Raw genomic sequence first — 10501 nt, 5'->3', positions numbered from 1 at the left:
CGTGCTCACCATGTAACATGAACTTGGCTAGGCCACTTACCATGTGGTTTATCACTCGGACACCTTGTGTGTTGAGAGAGACGAGAGATAGAGGCGCACTACATTACCCACCTCGTACAGAAGCTTATATGTATAACTTTGAAATGTTCAGCAAGTGCTTTTAATAAACATAATTATGTATCTTTATATATGGCCATCCGAGCCCTTGTTGTTGTTGAACTGCGTACTCCTTTGAGCTCCTTGATCCTGGTGGACATCAGTTTGTTGGACGTGAGCTATATTCCACAAGCCATTCGCAATCATGATACGTGTCTCCTCGGATCGAAAGTGGATCCACCTTGTTCAGTTTATAAGTTATTCGGAATGGGTGGCATCGGTGGACCATTTACCACATCTTGTTCCATGTTGACAACAATCATGTCCCACAACACTCCCCAGATTACTTTCTCTACTAGATGTAAGTTTTTCTCCTTCAGTTTATCTCATATTCAGATTTTTAACCCTGATTAGCAGATACTACCACTGTCAGGATTTAATTGACTTCAATCAATACGTTATTTGTTCATTAGCCTTCTCTCCTCCGCATCGATTAAATAGGAATGGAGGGAGTAGATGCTAGCCAGTCTTTAGCAAACCAAGATCTAATTGTCAAATATTCAGTATGAAGATCCAGTATATACTGTGTACCCTTGCTATTAAAAACGTAATGTAGTTGTGTCAATTACTTCATTCCATAATTGTTGAATTTAAACTGAAACCACGAACAGGGAGAAAATTACTTACAAGTTTGCCACATAGGACAAGACGAGGAGGCAGGGTTTACAAAATTGTTAGGTCATGCTAAACCACTTTCAACAAGCACACTAAAAATATATGATGACATCTAGAAATATATTCAACTTCCAAAATAGCAAGACAACTAAATTAAAAAAACATCCATCAAAAATTCGGTTTTATTCATCTGCTATGCAGATTGTAGAACAAGACTGACACTCACAATCTACCTTACCAAAAGAGGCAGCATGCGTATAGGCAGATTGCAGAACGAGACTGACGATGCCAACCTGAAGAAACACAATACCCTCTGCCAGCTCCACATCTGCAGATGTGCTATGTTCATTCTGCTAGTTCTCAACATCTGTTATTGCACCATAGATTCCAAAGAATTTGAACTTTTGACAACTCAACGGACAAATGCAGTAGCAGTAGGGTGACATGTAAATACCACAAACTGATCGCCTAAACAATGCACATTGCAAATACTAGAACAGATGAGCACCACAAAATATTTATGCCACAGAACAACCACAGGCAAAGCAATCAACTTGAGGACAACAGGAAAGGTAGGAAAACAGAGTGTCAAATATTATTTCACAAACAGCACAAAATCCAGCCATTTAGGATAACAAATGATCATCCTCATATAACAAGGGTTCAGATCTCCTACATTCATAACCTACATATCAGGAATCAAAAGTCACCAACAAAGCACATCATGAATGAGAAGATCCCAATAGAAAGAGGCAATCTCCCTTGTTGTGCGCCTACTTCGATCGCTGCCTCATCTTTCGTCGCTTCCTCTTAAGCCTCCTCATTCTCTTCTTCTTCCACTGAAAGTTATAGTGGACGTACAGCGCATCAGTACACACAAAGAGAGTCGAGAACACACGTATAGATACCATAACAGCACAACCTCACGACAATAAACAGAAGCGACGACTAGACTTTCAGAATCAGAGAATTGAGTGTTTCATTGGAAATCATCACATGATATCAGAAACACGGACCAACTGTTCATCATCATATTCCAAACTATGTCAAAAAGAAAATTCAAAACGAAAGATAAATCTTGTGCTAAACAAAGCAAGTATGTACTGTCCATTTGACATTCAGAATGAGTAGGAGGATTATATCATCAAATAGGCCGGACAACAATTGTATTCCTCATCATGTCAACACAGAAATAAACCAGAAACAGCTACGAAAAAACTGGCAAAGGTACAGACTAGACAGTGCCCTCTCAGACAAATGCCTCGTTTGTCCACACGGTGTAATAGAATGGATTACATCAGACTCGCCATCTGCTTTCATCATCAAAGAGAACAACTAGCACAGAAATACCGACAATTTTACTAACAAAAGAAGCAGTCACAAATGATACATGAGACTAATAGTTAATCTCTCAGACAAATGCCTCGTTTGTCCACATGGTGTAACTGAATGGATTACATCGGACTCGTCATCTGTGTTGATCATCATAGAGAACAATAGCAGAGATTTGAGTGACACAGGCGGCCAAGCAAACCTGCTCCATCAAACACAGCAGAAACCTATATCTACACAGCATAAGCATTGCAGGGAAAAGGGAGATACAAAATAAACAGGTTCTCTCAGACAAATTGCCTCATGTTGTCCCCACGGTTGAATGGAATGGATTATATCGGACATCTAATCAGTATTGATCATCACCGAGAACCACGGAATCGTACCAGAAGGCTCTCGCGTGGTATTTATAGAGGATGGAAAATGAACCCTAACAGGACTGGACTGATGGACGGCTCAGATGGAGCCCTGCGCTGAGTTCTGATAAAGGCCTTATGGCCCATATACAGTTGTGGCAACAACAAGTCGGTGGCCTACTGGGTTCGTGACCATTTTATTACATTTGGTATTGGCCCACTGGTGCGTAACCACAGTAGTAGTACATTTGGTATTGGTATTCCACCTTCTCCCTATATAAAAGAGGTGTCAGATCAACTGTATGTCAATTTTGTGCTAGATAATATCGCATCTCGTTCATGGATGACCCATGGGTGCTCTCTACCTTGCGGGTACGCCCATCTCTAAACCGAAAATCAGTCACACTATTCCAAGTTGTTTTGACCTTATAGGCATGGGAGACATGAGGAATGGACAAGACACAAATCGGCTTGGAACTTCTACAAAATATGATTGTTCCACCATGTATGGTAGCCTCAGGCTTGCACGTCGAAATCGAACAACAACCAGCAACTCGTCAGATGCTTTTAGAGACGAGCGGGACCGTGCAGCAAATCCCCCTTCTACCTCACAAATGTGAATGCTATGTGGGCAACTTCATCAGATTGCAAAGGGTAGGAGAAGGTGTTCCTCCGCTTGAGCATGGTTCCCAACCTAGTCCTATCATATCTAGGCTGATGATACAATTTTTTTTATGGAACATGATATCGAAAAAGCAAAAAACCTGAAGTTAATTCTTTCAGCGTTCGAGCAATTATCGGGTCTGAAAACCAATTTTCATAAGAGCGATTTGTTTTGTTTTGGCGAGGCCCAAGATCAGGTTGCTCTTTATGCTGATTTATTTGGATGTGGATACTTGGAAATACCAATTCATTATCGAAGACTTACCAATGCAGAATGGAAATTGGTTTAGGAAAGACTACAAATTAGATTATATAGCTGGAAAGGAAAATTACTATCCCTAAGCGAAAGATCAGTTCTTATCAATGCAGTACTAAGTAATATGGTACTGTGTATGATATCTTTCTTCCAGCTACCTAATGGAGTCTTAAAATGATTGCATTATTTCCGATCAAGATTCTGGCAAGGGTATAGTGAGAAGCGTAAATATCGTCTGGCTAGATGGAATGTGCTTTGTCGCCCTAAAGAGCATGGTGGTCTTGGAATTCAAAACCTCCAGGTTAAGAATAGGGCCCTACTTGATAAATGGTTATTCAAGCTACTAACCGAAGATGACATTTGGTAAACACTCCTAAGGAGAAAGTATATTGGTTCGAAGGCGTTATCCCATATTTATTGGAAGCCTGGGGATTCACATTTCTGAGTTGTCCTTATGGCAATGAAGAGATTCTTCTTTCTATACGAAACTTTCTCTATTAGGGATGGGTCGGAAATTCGTTTCTGGGAAGATAAATGGCTAGGTAATGTCACGCTCCGAGAACAATATCTGGCATTGTATAATATTGTGCGTCACAAGTGCGACACTCTCTCTAAGGTGTTGGAAACTTTTCCACCGAATGTGGCGTTCAGAAGAAGTCCGACCTAGACAAGATTCATGGAATCACTTGTTACAACGTCTAGATTCGGTACATCTATCGCACGGGTCTGATGAGTTTCGCTGGAACCTTACTGGGAGTGGTTTATTCTCGGTGGCTTCTATGTACAATGCTCTAATCCAGCCGGATATTCATGTTGATAATAATTCAAAAATTTGAAAGACGAAGATACCACTCAAAACAAAATTGTTTACATGGTATCTTCGTCGTGGGGGCATTCTCACCAAAGATAACCTTGCTAAATGCAATTGGAATGGAAGTAAGAAGTGTCTCTTTTGTCATCACGATGAGATCATAAAACACTTAATCTTCTAGTGTAAATTAGCTAGATCTATATGGCCAGCCATCCAGATAGGTTCTACCTTGTACCCATCACTTAGTGTTGCGAATATTTTCGGAAACTGGCTCAATGGTGTGGATACCAGATTTAAGCATCTTATTATGATGGGAGCGATTGATGTTATTTGATCGCTATGGCTATGTAGAAATGACAAGGTTTTTAACAATGTATCTTCTTCTCTCATACAGGTCATATAGCGGTGCACGGCTACTCTACGTTCATGGTTGCCTCTTCAACGAGTGGAACATCGCGACCTCTTTACTGAGGTGTCTACATGATTAGAGAATACGGCGAGGGATATTTTTTCCCAACATGGGTGGCAGCGTGATGCCCGCCTAGATCCTTCGGTTTAGACCTTATGTTCGTTATATTTTTTACAGTGTTTTACTTTGATGTACACTTTGTTGATCGTGGTTGTAATAACTTTACTATTACGGCAGTGTGCATCCTAGCTATGCAGAGGCCGGGTTCTTTGCTTGCATAAGTAATAAAGTGCCTTTTAACGAGAAATTTTTTTACAGCTATGACAAAGCCAAATCAGGTCATGTCCCGCCCAAAATTTAAAATTTACACTGATAGTGGTTTACACCTTCAATGTGTGGCGTTAGACTGTCTCCAGGTGGTGGACAATATTCAAAGTGAATACGGTGGAAGCTATAGCATCATCATTAAAACAAAGCCTCAAATTCTGAATCTCATACGGTAGCCCGTAGTTTTGTTTCAAGTGTTGGCCGGCACGTTTGGCTACAACATGCCCCGTACGTTTTTGTATTCCGATGTCAATTAATGAATAAAGGGCTACTAAGTTCTATAAAAAAATGGTACACCGAACCGGAGGGAGTATTTACTACTCGTTGTCCTCACTTCCTATACAAACAAAAAAAAAATACTTCCTCCAATTTGTATAAAAGAGCTGCCAAATCACCTCTACATCCATTTTATACATAATCTGAAGATAAATGGATTGCTATCGATGCATTGAGTTGATCAACAGGAGAGAGTACATATAGGTACATCGAGTAGTGGAGCGAGAGGTGGCCGTGCAGAGGCCCACGCAGGGGCGTGCAGGCGTGGAAATAGGAACTATCTACCAGGTAGAACGTTGAGACTGGTTCGAAATCCCTGGAAAACGGCAGAAGGCAGTCCTTTTGTGAAGATGTCTACGTACTGAGTCAGTAGGCACATGAAGAACCCGAGCTTCACCAAGTGCGACACGATCACGCACGAAATGCAGGTCAATCTCAATGTGTTTGGTGCGTTGATGCTGAACTGGGTTGCTTGACAGATAGGTAGCGCTGATGTTGTCGCAGTAAACTATGGTCGCATTGGTCGGTGGCTGATGGAGCTCGCAGAGGAGTTGACGTAATCAGACAGACTCAGCAACACAGTTAGCAACAACACGGTATTCAGCTTCTGCACTCGAGCGGGAAACAGTGTTTTGGCGTTTGGATGATCAGGAGACCAGATTGTCGCCAAGGAACACCCCAAAACCTGAAGTGGACTTCCGTGTATCGGGGCATCCAGCCCAGTCTGCATCAGAGTAGGCCACTAATTCTGTCGAGCGACTGACGTGCAGTTGGAGTCCGAGGTGAGCAGTGCCTTTGACGTAGCGAAGGATCCTCTTAATCAGCTGTAGATGAGGCTCGCGCGGGTCATGCATAAATAGACAGACCTGCTGCACAGCATGAGAGAGATCCGGCCGTGTGAGAGTGAGGTATTGCAAAGCCCCGACCAAGCTGCGGTACAGGGAAGCATCGGACACAGGGCGGCCGTCTTGACTGGACAGCTTGCATTTGGTGTCAATTGGGGTTGAGATGGGGTTGCAATTTTTCATGTTGGCACGATCAAGGAGCTCGAGGGCATACTGCTGCTGTGAAAGGAAGAGACCACGGTCTGTCCGAAGGACATTGACACCCAAGAAGTGGTGGAGGGCACCCAGATCAGACATGGCGAATTCTTGATTCAGGAGGGTGATGATCTGTGCAAGGAGAGCAGAGGTGCTGGCAGTGAGTATGATGTCATCCACATATAGAAGGAGGTTGGCAGTTGTGTTGTGGCGGTGGAGAATGAATAGAGAGGAGTCGCCTTTGGATGAGACGAAACCAATGGTGTGAAGGAATTTGGTGAAGCGGAGGAACCACGTGCGCGGAGCTTGCTTTAGCCAGTACAGAGACTTTTTCAGTTTGCAGACATGCTCGGGGAGTGTTGGATCCACAAAACCAGATGGTTGAGAGCAGTAAACAGTCTCAGCCAGTTCACCGTGCAGAAAAGCGTTCTTCACGTCCAATTGGTGGATCGGCCATGACCTTGATGTTGCAATGCTCAAAACAACACAGACAGTTGCAGGTTTCACGACGGGGCTGAAAGTCTCACTGTAATCGATACCCTCTTGTTGAGTGAAACCACGGAGGACCCATCGAGCTTTGTAACGGGCCAAGGTTCCGTCGGAGTTGAGTTTGTGCCGGTATATCCATTTTCCACTGACCACGTTGACACCTGCAGGGCGAGGCACTAGAGACCAAGTATCATTCCGGATTAGTGCATCAAATTCATCACGCATAGCATCTAGCCAACGGGGGTCTTTGAGTGCCGCACGGTATGAGGAGGGAATGGGGGAAAAGGTGGTGGAAATGGCAAGGTTAAAGTGGCGACGAGGCATGTGATATCCAGTTTTGGCACGGGTGTGCATTTGGTGTAAGTTGTCGGGTGGCTATACCGCGATGGCATGGGGTGGGAGAGGGCGCGGACGTGGCAGGGTTGGATTGGGTGGAGTGGGAATTGGGGCGGTAGGAGGTGGGGTCGCAGGGGCTGGAGTGTGTCTGATTGGCGGAGAATGCGATGGAGGAGGGCAGGTGGGTGGGGTCGCTGGCGCGGGCAGGGCGCGAGTTTGAGCGGACGTGCGGTAGTGCACGTGGGGTAGGGTGGGACGTGGCGGAGGCTGGTAGGCAACAGGCTGGTACAAGGTAGGTGGGGAACAAGGCAATGAGTGGGGGTGGGGATCGAGGATGATCGGATCCGATCGTGTCGGGATTGGCGTGGGGCAGGAGGGATCGGGTGTGGGAGGTGTGGCTTGATGGGATACGTTGCATAGAAAACAAAAAATTTCCTACCGCGAACACGCAATCCAAGCCAAGATGCAATCTAGAAGACGGTAGCAACGAGGGGATTATCGAGTCTCACCCTTGAAGAGATTCCAAAGCCTACAAGATGAGGCTCTTGTTGCTGCGGTAGACGTTCACTTGCCGCTTGCAAAAGCGCGTAGAAGATCTTGATCACGGCGCCACGAACGGGCAGCACCTCCGTACTCGGTCACACGTTCGGTTGTTGATGAAGACGACGTCCACCTCCCCGTTCCAGCGGGCAGCGGAAGTAGTAGCTCCTCTTGAATCCGACAGCACGACGTCGTGGTGTCGGTGGCGGTGGAGAATCCCGGCGGAGCTTCGCTAAGCGTGCGGGGAAGAAGGAGGAGTGGGGCGGCTAGGGTTTGGGGAGAGGGGGGCGCCGGCCATCTAGGGGGTGCGGCCAGCTTGTGGTCTTGGGGTGGCCGGCCCCCTCCCCTTGGCCCCTCATTATATAGGTGGAAGCCCCAAGTGTTGGACTACAAGTCTCCGAATAAGACCCGAACCAAAAACCTTCCATGTGATAGGGAAACCTACCCAAGGTGGGAATCCCACTTGGGGTGGGATTCCCCCCTTCCATGTGGGGGGGTGGCCGGCCCCCTTAGGGGAGTCCACTTGGGACTCCTCCCCCTTAGGGTTGGCCGGCCATGGGAGGTGGAGTCCCTCCGGGACTCCGCCTTCCTTAGTGGTTTCTTCCAGACTTTTCTAGAACCTTCTAGAACCTTCCATAGAACCTCCCGGATCATTTTAAATCTTATAAAATGACTTCCTATATATGAATCTTTATTCTCCGGACCATTCCGGAACTCCTCGTGATGTCCGGGATCTCATCCGAGACTCCGAACAAATATTCGAACTCCATTCCATATTCAAGTTCTACCATTTCAACATCCAACTTTAAGTGTGTCACCCTACGGTTCGCGAACTATGCGAACATGGTTGAGTACTCACTCCGACCAATAACCAATAGCGGGATCTGGAGATCCATAATGGCTCCCACATATTCAACGATGACTTTTAGTGATCGAATGAACCATTCACATACGATACCAATTCCCTTTGTCACGCGATATTTTACTTGTCCGAGGTTTGATCATCGGTATCACTCTATACCTTGTTCAACCTCGTCTCCTGACAAGTACTCTTTAATCGTACCATGGTATGTGGTCTCTTATGAACTTATTCATATGCTTGCAAGACTTTAGACGACATTCCACCGAGAGGGCCCAGAGTATATCTATCCATCATCGGGATGGACAAATCCCACTATTGATCCATATGCCTCAACTCATACTTTCCGGATACTTAATCCCACCTTTATAACCACCCATTTACGCAGTGGCGTTTAATGTAATCAAAGTACCTTTCCGGTATAAGTGATTTACATGATCTCATGGTCGAAAGGACTAGGTAACTATGTATCGAAAGCTTATAGCAAATAACTTAATGACGTGATCTTATGCTACGCTTAATTGGGTGTGTCCATTACATCATTCATATAATGATATAACCTTGTTATTAATAACATCCAATGTTCATGATTATGAAACTAATCATCTATTAATCAACAAGCTAGTTAAGAGGCATACTAGGGACTCTTTGTTGTTTACATATCACACATGTATCAATGTTTCGGTTAATACAATTATAGCATGGTATATAAACATTTATCATAAACATAAAGATATATAATAACCACTTTTATTATTGCCTCTTGGGCATATCTCCAACAGTCTCCCACTTGCACTAGAGTCAATAATCTAGATTACATTGTAAGGTACCTAACACCCATGGCATTCTGGTGTTGGTCATGCTTTGCCCTAGGGAGAGCTTTAGTCAACGGATCTGCTACATTCAGATCAGTGTGTACTTTGCAAATCTTTACTTCTCCATCTTCGATGTACTCGCGAATCGAATGACAACGCAGCTTGATATGCTTCAGCCTCTTGTGTGACCTTGGTTCTTGTGCATTGGCGATGGCACCCATGTTGTCACAGTAGATGACTAGTGGGTCCAATGCACTAGGAACCACACCGAGCTCTATAATGAACCTCTTCATCCATACTGCTTCTGATGAAGCCTCTGAAGCCGCTATGTACTCCGATTCTGTTGAAGACTTCGCCACCGTGCACTGCTTTGAGCTTGCCCAGCTTACTGCAGCACCATTCAATATAAACACGTACCTGCATCGTGACTTAGAGTCATCAGGATCAGTGTTCCAACTTGCATCGGTGTAACTTGTTACAACGAGCTCTTGGTCACCTCCATAACAAAGAAACATATCCTTAGTTCTTTTCAAGTACTTCAGGATATTCTTGACCGCTGTCCAGTGTTCCATTCCTGGATCACTTTGATATCTGCTAGTCAAACTAACAGCATGTGCTATATCCGGTCTTGTACATAGCATGTCATACATGATAGAGCCTACTGCCGAAGCATAGGGGATCTGACTCATCCTTTCTCTTTCTTCTGCCGTAGCCGGACCTTGAGTCTTACTCAAGACCTTGCCTGGTAACATAGGTAAGAATCCTTTCTTACTTTCGTCCATTCTAAACTTCTTTAAAATCTTGTCCAGGTATGTACTCTGTGATAGCCCTATTAGGCGTCTTGATCTATCTCTATAAATCTTGATGCCTAATATATACGATGCTTCACCAAGGTCTTTCATTGAAAAACTATTATTCAAATAACCTTTTACACTGCTTAATAATTCTATATTATTCCCAATCAATAATATGTCATCTACATATAATATCAGGAATGCTACAGAGCTCCCACTCACTTTCTTGTAAATACAGGCCTCTCCATGACACTGTATAAACCCGAAGTCTTTGATCACCTTATCAAAGCGTCGGTTCCAACTTCTCGATGCTTGCTTCAGTCCATAGATTGAACGCTGAAGTTTGCATACTTTGTCAGCATTTTTAGGATCGACAAAACCTTTGGGTTGTACCATATACAACTCTTCCTCAATGTCTCCATTAAGG

General features: G+C 44.4%; 5 non-coding genes across 5 annotated transcripts; all 5 read right to left on the bottom strand.

Moving 5' to 3' along the window:
- Positions 1-1729: 1729 nt before the first annotated feature.
- LOC127297697 (small nucleolar RNA SNORD18) lies at positions 1730-1809 on the bottom strand. Its single transcript, XR_007849390.1, has one exon. It is a non-coding gene; the product is annotated as a small nucleolar RNA SNORD18 (small nucleolar RNA).
- Positions 1810-1889: 80 nt separating this feature from the next.
- On the bottom strand, positions 1890-1956 carry LOC127297717 (small nucleolar RNA Z105). The gene has a single exon (XR_007849407.1). It is a non-coding gene; the product is annotated as a small nucleolar RNA Z105 (small nucleolar RNA).
- Positions 1957-2015: 59 nt separating this feature from the next.
- LOC127297818 (small nucleolar RNA SNOR75) lies at positions 2016-2102 on the bottom strand. Its single transcript, XR_007849508.1, has one exon. It is a non-coding gene; the product is annotated as a small nucleolar RNA SNOR75 (small nucleolar RNA).
- Positions 2103-2177: 75 nt separating this feature from the next.
- LOC127297817 (small nucleolar RNA SNOR75) lies at positions 2178-2264 on the bottom strand. Its single transcript, XR_007849507.1, has one exon. It is a non-coding gene; the product is annotated as a small nucleolar RNA SNOR75 (small nucleolar RNA).
- A 121-nt stretch (positions 2265-2385) lies between these two features.
- On the bottom strand, positions 2386-2474 carry LOC127297827 (small nucleolar RNA SNOR75). Its single transcript, XR_007849515.1, has one exon. It is a non-coding gene; the product is annotated as a small nucleolar RNA SNOR75 (small nucleolar RNA).
- Positions 2475-10501: the final 8027 nt, after the last annotated feature.

This window comes from Lolium perenne, chromosome 4 (genome assembly GCF_019359855.2).
Source record: "Lolium perenne isolate Kyuss_39 chromosome 4, Kyuss_2.0, whole genome shotgun sequence".
NCBI lineage: Eukaryota > Viridiplantae > Streptophyta > Magnoliopsida > Poales > Poaceae > Lolium > Lolium perenne.
Note: the sequence above shows the minus strand (reverse complement) of the source record. Positions and strands in the feature narration are given on the sequence as shown.